This window comes from Ahaetulla prasina, chromosome 2 (genome assembly GCF_028640845.1).
Source record: "Ahaetulla prasina isolate Xishuangbanna chromosome 2, ASM2864084v1, whole genome shotgun sequence".
Classification (NCBI taxonomy): Eukaryota; Metazoa; Chordata; class Lepidosauria; order Squamata; family Colubridae; genus Ahaetulla; species Ahaetulla prasina.
In genome coordinates, this window is record NC_080540.1 from 10,084,700 (window position 1) to 10,096,777 (window position 12,078).

The following is a 12,078-nucleotide window of genomic DNA, read 5'->3' on the forward strand; positions in this document are numbered from 1 at the left end:
ACTCAAGCAGACATCTGTCGGAATCTTCACAGACTCTTTGTAAATCATTACGGGCTGTGAATGACCATAATTCACAGCTGTCTCAATAAAAGGTTTTTTGGGACTAAGATTGTGATTTATGCTTTCTCAGGAAGCCTAGGTCAGAAGAGAGATGGCACCAACAGGCCATGGTTTTCATTGCTTGCTGCCCATGGATCTCATACCCCACAGCAGATGTACAACAAGAACGCACACATACACACTATAGTTTTTAGGGACACTCCAAGCTTTCTTGGAGGGGAGTCAAAAGTTATCTTCCTCTTCCTGCTGCTGTACATTCCCTTGGGCAGGTCTGTGACTTCTCTGAGATGCTGAGGATGGTGGGAGACACACACACATACACACACACACACACCCCATCTCAGTGAGAGGAACCTGACTACACCCTGGCAGTCAATAGAGGAGAAGGTAAAAAGAAGCATAAAGAAAGGGAATATTGTGGACAAAACATGCCTCATCTAAAGGAATCAATCACTTCATAATAAAATATACCGCAGCTTGTATACGGTTGGCCCATTACATTACAAAGATATAGAAACAGTCAGGCACCCTATAGAGTACAGCATGATGTTGGAATATTTTTGATAATCTCATTATTTATCCCTGCCTATGGCTCAGTGGCTAGGTCGCTAAGCTTATCGATCGGAAGAATAGAATAGAATAGAATAGAATAGAATAGAATAGAATAGAATAGAATAGAATAGAATAGAATAGAATAGAATAGAATAGAATTTTTTATTGGCCAAGAGTGATTGGACACACAAGGAATTAGTCTTGGTGCATATGCTCTCAGTGTACATAAAAGAAAAAAAAACCTTCATCAAGGTACATTTACAACACAAATGATGGTCATAGGGTACAATTTAACACTTAATGATACAACACTTAATGATAAGCATAGGGTACAAATAAGCAATCAGGAACAATATCAATATAAATCATAAGGATTATCAGCAACAAAGTTACAGTCATACAGTCATAAGTGGAAAGAGATTGGTGATGAAAACGATGAGAAGATTAATAGTAGTGTAGATTTAGTAAATAGTTTGACAGTGTTGGGGGAATTATTTGTTTAGCAGAGTGATGGCCTTCAGGAAAAAACTGTTCTTGTGTCTAGTTGTTCTGGTGTGCAGTGCTCTATAGCGTCGTTTTGAGGGTAGGAGTTGAAACAGTTTATGTCCAGGATGCGAGGGGTCTGTAAATATTTTCACGGCCCTCTTCTTGATTCGTGCAGTATACAGGTCCTCAATGGAAGGCAGGTTGGTAGCAATTATTTTTTCTGCAGTTCTAATTATCCTCTGAAATCTGTGTCTTTCTTGTTGGGTTTCAGAACCGAACCAGACAGTTATAGAGGTGCAAATGACAGACTCAATAATTCCTCTGTAGAACTGGATCAGCAGTTCCTTGGGCAATTTGAGCTTACTGAGTTGGCGCAGAAAGAACATTCTTTGTTGTCCTCTTTTGATGATGTTTTTGATGTTAGCTGTCCATTTTAGATCTTGCGATATGATAGAACCTAGAAATTTAAAGGTTTTTACTGTTGATACTGTGTTGTCTAGTATTGTGAGAGGTGGAAGTATGGAAAGGTTTCTCCTAAAGTCTACCACCATTTCTAAGGTTTTGAGTGTGTTCAGTTCCAGATTGTTTCGGTCGCACCACAAGGCTAGTCGTTTGACCTCACGTCTATATACGGATTTGTCATTGTCTCGAATGAGACCAATCACTGTTGTGTCATCTGCAAACTTCAGTACTTTAACAGATGGATCATTGGAGATGCAGTCATTGGTATACAGAGAAAAGAGAAGTGGGGAGAGCACACAGCCTTGGGGGCCCCCTGTGCTGATTGTACAGGTATCTGATGTGATTCTGCTTAGCTTCACCTGCTGCTTCCTGTTTGTTAGGAAGCTTGTGATCCACTTACAAGTCTGTTCAGGTACCTGTAGCTGGTTTAGCTTAGTTAGAAGAGTATCTGGAATGATGGTATTGAATGCCGAACTAAAGTCTACAAAGAGGACCCTTGCATAGGTCTTTGGAGACTCAAGATGTTGTAGGATGTAGTGCAGAGCCATATTAACAGCATCATCTGTTGATCTATTTGCTCGGTATGCAAATTGCAAGGGGTCTATCAGCGGATCCGTGATGGTTTTCAGGTAGGAAAGCACTAGCCTTTCAAAGGTTTTCATGACTACAGATGTTAAAGCAACTGGTCTGTAGTCATTCAGTTCCTTGATGGTGGGCTTCTTCGGCACTGAGATGATGGTAGAGCGTTTGAAGCAAGAAGGAACATAGCACATCTCTAGTGATTTATTGAAAATATGGGTGAAGATGGGGCCCAATTGGTCAGCACAGACTTTTAAGCAAGAAGGAGTTATCTTGTCTGGGCCTGGAGCTTTTCCTGGCTTTTGTCTGTGAAATAGGTCCTGCACTTCCTTTTCTGTGATCACTAGGGGTTGTGAACCCAATGGGATAGGGTCAGTTGTAGGAGGCTTGGCTGTTGTTGGTGTGTCTGAGATGATTAGGGTTGGGGTTAGGGTTACGGTTAGGGTCGGCAGTTCAGCGATTCGAATCCCTAGTGCCATGTAATGAGGTGAGTTCCTGTTACTTGTCCCAGCTTCTGCCAACCTAGCAGTTCGAAAGCACATAAAAAATGCAAGTAGAAAAATAGGGACCACTTTGATGGGAACGGAACACCACCCCGTGCTTAGTCATGCCGGCCACGTGATTACAGAAAAAGTCTTCGGACAGCGCTGACTCTTTGGCTTAGAAACGGAGATGAGAACCACCCGTAGAGCCAGAAATGACTAGCACGCATGTGCAGGGGGAAGCTTTACCTTTACAAGGTCAGCAGGGCAACTATGCTCCCTGTGAGATATGGTCAGGGAATATAAACATTTTGACCCACTGGTCCAGAAATTCCTATCTGATTCTTCCCCCTGTGCCCATGCAGGCCCAATGCATCTTATGGTCAATGTTTACGTACAACAAGACTTTAAGAAGTCTATACAACTATTGGAGTGCAGCGGCATCTCAGACATTTGCTAATGAATGTAACTCAGTGGTCTGTATGGATAATCACTGGGGACTTTCCATGACTGAGTAGACAACACAAACTGTACCTCCCTGCTTTTAACCCAGCACAATATCTACCCTATCCTATGCTCTCCCTATGCTCAGACTGAAGAAAATGGCCTTGGGAGCAGTGGTGGGTTGTTCGGTCCGGTTCTTGCAAACTGGTAGTAAAAGCAGCGGGAGCCTCTGCCCATCCGCCTGGACGTCATGATGGACTATCTGCACGTGCACGCTCCTGTTGCAAACCGGTAGTAAATGTAAGTAAAGCCCACCCCTGCTTGGGAGATTTGCAAACTCCATTACTAAAGAGGTGAGGGGAAAACATCTCCCAAGTCTGCAGCACATGGATCCTATTCAGAAAAGGCTGAGACAGACACCTCCCTAATTCACAGGAGTATAAGGAGGGGGGAGGAGGTACAAAGAAGATACTATACATGTATTTTCACCCAAAAAGAAAACGTGACACAACTTACCAAAAATAGAATCATAAGTGTCAGATTAGGAATGCAAATTAAAATATGTTAAAATAAGGTACGAGAATACCTGTCAGCTCTAGACCAATTCAAATCACTGGGTCGGGACGGACTGCAGCCAGAGTTCTGAAGGAACTAGTAAATGTGATTTCAGAACCATTGTAACATATGTTTCAAAGTCCTTGGAGCACGGGGGAACTAGAGGTAGTCCTCAACTTACAATAATTAATCTAGTGACTGAAGTTACGAGACTGAAAAAATTATTTATGACCATTTATCACACTTGCGACCATTGCAGCATCTCCTTGGTCATGTGATTTACATTCAGATGCTTGACAACTGACATTTATGATGGTTGCAATGTCCCAGAGATATGTATCGTCTTTTGTGACTTGCTGGCAAGAAAAGTCAATGGGGAAAGCGGGTTTACTTAACAACAGTGTTACTAATTTAATAATTGCAATGATTCATTAACAAATGTGGCAAGAAAAGTCATAAAATGGGGTAAAATTCAACACGTTTTTCACTTAACAACATAAATTTTGGACTCAATTGTGGTTGTAAGTTCAGGACTATTTGTAACTGAGGACTGGAAAAGAACTGATAAGGTTCCCATCTTTAAAAAGGTAAAAAAAACATGCAGGAATTTACAGATGAATCAGCCTGATATTAATATCTGGAAATATCTTGGAAAACATATCCAAGCAATAAATCTAAAAATGGACTGGATAGTCACTTGTCGGAAATGGTATAGAGTCTCCTGCTTGAGCAGGGGGTTGGAACAGAGGACCTCCATGGTCCTGCACCAAGACAAATTCCTTGTGTGTCCAATCACACTTGGCCAATAAAAATTCTATTCTATTCTATTCTATTCTATCCTGATTGATTGATTGATTGATTGATTGATTGATTGATTGATCTTGAAAGCTGCAGCCTTGAATTTGCTATTGGAACAGCAGGAACAGATCAGTGGGTATATTTTGTGAGGAGGAAGAAGATCCATTTCGGTGTATGGGTAAAGGCACCAGGTAAGAGACAGAGAAACTCTCCGTTCCAGTCCCACCTGAAGGGCAAAACTTTGGCCAGTCCTCTCAGGTCTAGGAAGCAGGAAAAGTAGAGAACCACTTCCAAAACCCCTTGCCAAGAAAACTGCAGGGCCAGGCATCAAGACTGACCCAAAGGCACTAAATACGAAGCTACGTAGCATCATATCCATCTGGGCTCAGTTCCAAGTGGGGACAAAGACACTGGAAACATGGAGGCTGCTTGGAAAGATGGTTTAATGGTGGCCAGGATCACATGGCTTGAGATCCTGAACAGAAAAGGGCAAGATCCTGTGTGCTCTCTGGTTTTATGCTTTTTCTGAGCTTTGAACTTTCTGGGGCACAGGAAGAGTATCCTGATTGGCTGTCAGACTCCCAGGGGGTGGGGGTCTTAGCTAGCCTTGCTGGCTGATGTAATCTTCCCAGGTGCCATGTGGTGAGATGGGTAGAGGCTAATCCTATCATGTCCTGAGGGCCATGTCTTAATCCCATCACCCTGGAGCTGAAGGTCTTCTGTGTTGTAGATAAGATGTCTTTTGTCTTTCTGGGGCTATTAACAAAGGTGGGGGCCGCTTTCCAAGAGCATGTTTCTCCATTTCTCATCCAGGGAAATATATTCTGCCTTAAAATATTTCATTCTTCTAGGAGGGGGGTGGGTACTAAATTCCTACAATGTTTTACTATTTCACTTGGCTCAGTCGCAAAGGTCGGTTGCTAGGAGTCGAAAACGACCTGCTGCCATGTAATCAATGACAACATCTTTTAAACGCCTTGGTGGAGATTGGACAAGCGTGTTTTTTTCACCTCCTGACCCTAGATGGCGGTCAGGCAACATCTCTGCCTAGAAAGGCATCAACACTGCATTGCTAGAAAGGATGGGAGGGGAGGAGAAGCACAGAGGAACTTCCTCTTCCGGATGACTCGTGGGAGAAAAGTGGTGTGCAGAGCGGCTTTTCTGCTCTTCCCAGGGTCGAAGCAGCAGCTGGCAGGTGAGTTGAGGGCAGCAGGTGGGAGGAGAGTCCGGGAGCAAGTCGGGCTGTTCGGTTCCCTCCACGGCCTGGAAGCAGAGAAGCAACTGGGCTGAAGCAGGTCAGCTGCTGCTGCTGCAGGTTCCTTCCCTCCCCAAATGAAAGCCCACTGGGGCTGCAGGCTGTGAAACTGGTGGCGGGAATTTTCTGCTGCTGGGAAGATTGAAAAAGTCTCTATTAAATTAAAGTTGATTCTTTGGGAATGGCTTCCCTCCAGAGGTTGTGGCTGCTCCGTCACTGGAGGGTTTTAAGAGGCGATTGGATAGCCATTTGTTAGGGATGGAATAGGGTCTCCTGCCAGAACAGGGGATGGACTAGAAGACCTCCAAGGTCTCCCCAACTCAATTATTCTGTTATGGACCTGATGTTTTCCATGCAACAAGATCGGATTTATGTGTCTCTGGTCTTTTTTGGGTGGTGGTTGTTTTGTTTTACTTCTATTTTAACCAAAATTTAACCAAAAACTGTCTACTATTGACCTCACCCCATTCCTAAGAGGTCCGTAAGGGGCGTGCATAAGAGCACAAACGTGCCTACCGTTCCTGTCCTATTGTTTTCTTTCATTATATCCAATTAATATAGTTATTGCATGCTTATGCTTATATATATGTGCTTATATATTATATAGTTACTTTCATGATTATGCTTATATATACTGCTGTGAATAAATAAATAAATAAATAAATAAATAAATAATAAATAAATAAATAAATAAATAAATAAATAAATAAATAAACAAACAAACATTTCTAGATAACAAATACCGTGTTTCCTATTGCTGCTCCCATCAGTGTATTAACCAGGTTCAACCCTGCTTAACCCAGCCCTTTTTTAAAAAATTGCTATTGAACATTTTGATTGTTCAGTTGTACTTATTTATTTATAAAATGTATTGGCTACCAAACTTACCATGACATAACAGTGGGTGGCTTAGAGACATAAAAATACATACACATTAAAATATGTTAAAGGAACACATGTAAGTTGCCACTGTCATGTGACATCATGCTTCATGATTGGGCCTCTTAGTGACAAAAATTCCAGTCCCAATTGCAGTCAGTGAGTGAGGACTACTTCAATTGGGATGTCACCAAAGGGATTGTGGAAGGCATTTTCTGCCCTTAATTGGAGCTCTTGGCTTCCATCGGCATAACTGGTGCTTCAAATCTTGCAGAGTCTTTAGGCATCATTTGATCAGTTAAAGCCCCCACATCTGTAAAAAAAAAAAAAAGACAGAGTCCAAGTGTGTGTGTTGATAAGCTAATGCATTTATTCATCTGAATAAAGATGGGTCCCTCCTAAGAAGGAAGGAACCCTGAGCATAGTGGAAGGCAGATATTTATACATTTCTTTGCTTTTGCTTCATTACATAAGATTATGTACATTACATTACGTAATTACATTATAATTTTACATAAATTATAAAAATAGTCAAGCATGCCTTCTGTGGTTTTGTTCACGTACCTAACCTACAAGCTACTGGTTTCCTGTGAATGTTTCCATGGCCTCAGAAGCCTGTTGAGGCCTGAACTTCAGCCTTTCCATCTCAGCATATGAGCAAACATCAAATTGATCAGATTCCTGATTAACATTAGCATAGAAGATATGATTGAGATGTTTTTCAGGCTTGAAAGACATTGATTTTCTCCATATTGTAGTTGTGTGTATTATTTCTCTCTGAATGTCTGTATCTCCAAATGCATAATCTCTCTCCAGGACTTCCAGATATAAAGTCATGTGATAAAGAAAGTAGATTCTCCTTGACTTCTATGAATTTATATATCAGGACATAGTAAAAATCAGTTGGTCCTTAGAAGTTCTTAAAAGTCAGTAAATACAACCGTAGATGAACAAGAACACATGACATATTACATCAGGTCATCCTTTATTTTATAAAAAGGAAGCCAAAATGGAGAAGTCATGTGTAAAAAAAGTATGATTCAATAATTTGTAGAACCACCTTTAGCAGCAACAACAGGAAGTAATCCTTTTAGGTGTGACTTTATCAGTTCCTTGCAGTGTTGTGGAGGAATTTTGGCTCACTCTTCTTTACAACATTGTTTCAGTTCATTGAGGTTTGTGGGTGTTTTTTTATGCACAACTCTCTTGAGATTCCGCCAGTCGGGTTGAGGTCTGGACTTTGACAGCCATGGCAACACCTTAATTCTTTTCCAGCCATTCCGTTGTAGTTTTGCTGATACGTTTTGCAACCATTGTGCTGTTCATTAATCATATGTCAGCCAAGCTTTAGCTATTGGACAGATGGCCTCACTTTTGACTCTAGAATACTTTGGTATATAGAGGAGTTCATGGTCAACTCAAAGAGTGCAAGGTGTCCAGGTCCTGTGGCTGCAAAACAAGCCCAAATCATCACCCTTCCACAACCATGCATCATGGTTTATATGAGATGCTTGTGCTGATATGCTGTGTTTGTTTTTCATCAAATGTGTCACTGTGCATTACGGCCAACCGTCTCCACTTTGGTCTGGTCTGTGCAAAGGACAGTGTTCCAGAATTCATGTGATTTGTTCAGATGCAACTTTGCAAACCTCAGCCGTGCTGCTATGACCTTTTTAGAGACAAGAGGGTTTCTCCTCACAACCCTTCCAAACAAACCATACTTCTTCAGTCTTTTTCTAATTGCACTCTCTTGAATCTTAACATTTAACATGTTAACTGAAGCCTGTAGAGTCTGAGATATAAGTCATTTTTTTTATCAATTTCTCTTCGTCTGGCTTTGGGGTGAATTTTCTTCGACGTCCACTCCTAGGAAGATTGGCAACTGTCTTGAATGTTTCCCACTTGTGAATAATCTTTTTAAAAGATTAACAGAGTTGGAAGGGACCTTATAGGTAATCTAGTCCAACCCCTCGCTCAAGCAGGCGACCCTGCCACATTTCTTACAAATGTCAGTCGAATCTTTTCTTGAAAGTCTCAAGTGATGAAGGTCCCACAACCTTCTGAAAGCAAACTGTTCCATTGGTTGATTGTTCTCACTGTCAGAAAGTTCCTCCTCATTTCTAGATTGAATCTCTCCTTGGTCAGTTTCCATCCATTATTCCTTGTCTGGCCTTCAGGTGCTTTGGAAAAAAGCTTGATCCCCTCCACTCTGTGGCAGCTCCTCAAATATTGGAAGACTGCTATCATGTCTCCCCTGGTCCTTCTCTTCACTAGACTAGCCATGCCCAATTCATGTAACTGTTCTTCATATGTTTTAGTCTCTAGTTCCCTAATCATCCTAGTTGCTCTCCTCTGCACTTTTTCTAGAGTCTCAACATCTTTTCTATAGTGTGGTGACAAAAACTGGATATAGTACTCTAGGATTTTAAGCAGCTCTGCTTTCTCTCTGTTGCCTGTTAGTTCCTTGCCATCTTCTCTCTTTAGTGGACCAACTGTTTCCTTGATTGTTTTCTTGTTATTTATATGTTGGAAGAAACTTTTTTTCTTATCTTTGACTTTTGTTGCAAGTCTTTTTTCATTCTGAGCCTTTGCTTTCCTGACTTTCGCTTTGCAGATTCTGGCTATCTGCTGATATCCTGCCTTAGTTATGTGTCCATTTTTTATACTTGTCCTTTTTGTGTTTTTCTTTCTCAGTGGTATTGCACTGGTCTGGACTTTTATGATTGTATTTTTCAGAGTTTCCCAAAATTCTTGAGTTGTTTTTCCCTTTAGGATTTTCATCAAAGGAATCTTTTCCAAGAAAATTTGAGGTGCATTGGCCGGGAATCTTCCTCACTTTAGAATGATGAATTTTAAATTGTTTGGAAATGGCCTTTTAAACCTCCCCAAATTGATGGGCAGCAACAATTGCTTCTCTAAGATCATTGCTGATATCTTTACATAGTGTTAACGCACATCTCAATGCCAGAGACCAGCAAACTCCTACAACTTCTGCTTCTATAGATGTAGTCACACTTGCTGATGATCAATTGATTGAGGGCACTTTACTAGCAGTATTCGGCTGCTATTTCACCTCTTTATAGTATGGAAGCAGTGAGAAATTTCCTAATGGTGAGAACAATTAACCAGCAGAACGGCTTACCTTCAGATATTGTGGTGCTCCATCACTGGAAGCTTTTCAGAAGAGACGTACTAGCCATTTCTCCAAAATGGTATAGGGTCTCCTGCTTGAGTGGAGGCTGGATTAGAAGACCTGCAAGGTCCCTTCTAATTCTGTTATTCTCTTCTGTTCTGTTCTGATGATATTTATGATACCCTGATAAGTAAAACCACCGAAATGAAACAGGGTGTGGTTTCTTTTTCACTTGACTGTATGTGAAAACAACCATTTGCACTGCTAAGAATTTGTGATTGACCCAGTCAACAAGTGAATTTCATCATTGAATGGATATTCAAACTTGGATCTCGGTAGTCTTCTTTGTGTCATGATGTAAGAGCATCTTTGAGTATTGTGGCATGTTTGCATTTTCATTGTAATGTAAACATTTTTCTTTTTTTCTCATCTTCTGCAACTGTTTCATGCAAATTAAAGATACATTTCTATTTGAATCTTATAGACAACGTGGATGGCAATAAGAGCTCCGGACAACTGAGGATAACAAGCAACATTGAACAGCAAAGCTAGTCAGTCCAGAAATCAAAATATTTCCCATTTCCTTCAGAGAGCCACACAACTCTTCACCTTCCTCAGCAGGTGAGAGAGCAAATCAGGAAGAGATTTCTAGCTGAGAAAAGTAGAGTATGAAATTCAAGCATATATTACATGAAAAGTCAAGGGAGTTTATTCCTCCAGTGGGCAAAAGAGAGAAATATCTGGAAATTACTGGGGAGGAAAAGGTCAATTGGAAGCCACGTAGAGAAGACAGAGTTTCAGGCCTCACTCTGGGAGGAAGAAAGCGGCTTGAATCAAAGCACCACTAAACAAGAGACCATCCATATTTTGGACCTCCTCAGAAATATAAGTTGTGGAAAAGCTCCATAGACGTTCCTGTTCTTGGAAAGATACAACTTGCAAATCACAGCTGATTATACCTGAGAGGATCCTGACTGGAGAAAAGCCATACAATACTCTAAATGTGGCAAAACCTCTGATCAGAACACCTCCATTGTGGTTCTTGGAAGGACCCACACAGGAGAGAAGCCCTACAAGTAATCCCAACGCAGTAAACGCTTTAGCAAGTATGGCAATGTGGAGTCACACCAAGGAGAAACCATTTGAATGTCCTGAGTGTGGGAAAAGTTTCAGTTACAATTCCAGCCTCGTGACACATCAGAGGACGCATACAGGATACAAACCCTTTGAATGTCCTGATTGTGGGAAAGATTTCAGTGAGAATTCCACCCTGGTGAAACACCAGAGGACTCACACGGGAGAGAAACCATTTGAATGTCCGCATTGTGGAAAAGGTTTCAGTCAGCATTCCACCCTGGTGAAACACCAGAGGACTCACACAGGAGAGAAACCCTTTGAATGTCCTGATTGTGAGAAATGTTTCAGTGATTATTCCACCCTGGTGAAACACCAGAGGACTCACACGGGAGAGAAACCCTTTGAATGTCCCGATTGTGGAAAAAGTTTCAGTCAGCATTCCAGCCTAGTGACACACCAGAGGACTCACACAGGGGAGAAACCCTTTGAGTGTCCTGATTGTGGTAAAAGTTTCAGTCACAATTCCAGCCTAATGACACACCAGAGGATTCACACAGGAGAGAAACCCTTTAAATGTCCTGACTGTGGGAAAAGTTTCAATCAGAATTCCAACCTTATTAACCACCAGAGGACTCACACAGGAGAGAAACCCTTTGAATGTCCTGATTGTGAGAAATGTTTCAGTGATTATTCCACCCTGGTGAAACACCAGAGGACTCACACGGGAGAGAAACCCTTTGAATGTCCCGATTGTGGAAAAAGTTTCAGTCAGCATTCCAGCCTAGTGACACACCAGAGGACTCACACAGGGGAGAAACCCTTTGAGTGTCCTGATTGTGGTAAAAGTTTCAGTCACAATTCCAGCCTAATGACACACCAGAGGATTCACACAGGAGAGAAACCCTTTAAATGTCCTGACTGTGGGAAAAGTTTCAATCAGAATTCCAACCTTATTAACCACCAGAGGATTCACACAGGAGAGAAACCCTTTAAATGTCCTGATTGTGGAAAATGTTTCAGTGAAAATTCTAGCTTGGTTAGACACCAGAGAACTCACACAGGAGAGAAACCATTTGAATGTCCTGATTGTGGAAAATGTTTCAGTGAAAATTCTAGCTTGGTTAGACACCAGAGAACTCACACAGGAGAGAAACCATATGAGTGTCCAGACTGTGGGAAAGATTTCAGTACTAAGGATAGCCTTCTAAATCATACACACAGGGGAGAAACCATTTAAGTGCTCCGAGTGTGCATGGTGCTTCAGGAAACCTTCCAACCTTATCGTACACAAGAAAATCCACAAGGCCCAAAGTGAT

The 12,078-nt window shown here is 41.5% G+C and overlaps 1 pseudogene; it reads left to right on the forward strand.

The window, feature by feature from the left end:
• Positions 1-5,285: 5,285 nt before the first annotated feature.
• The window catches only part of LOC131193520 (zinc finger protein 850-like), a 29,841-nt pseudogene continuing 23,048 nt past the window's right edge, over positions 5,286-12,078 (forward strand).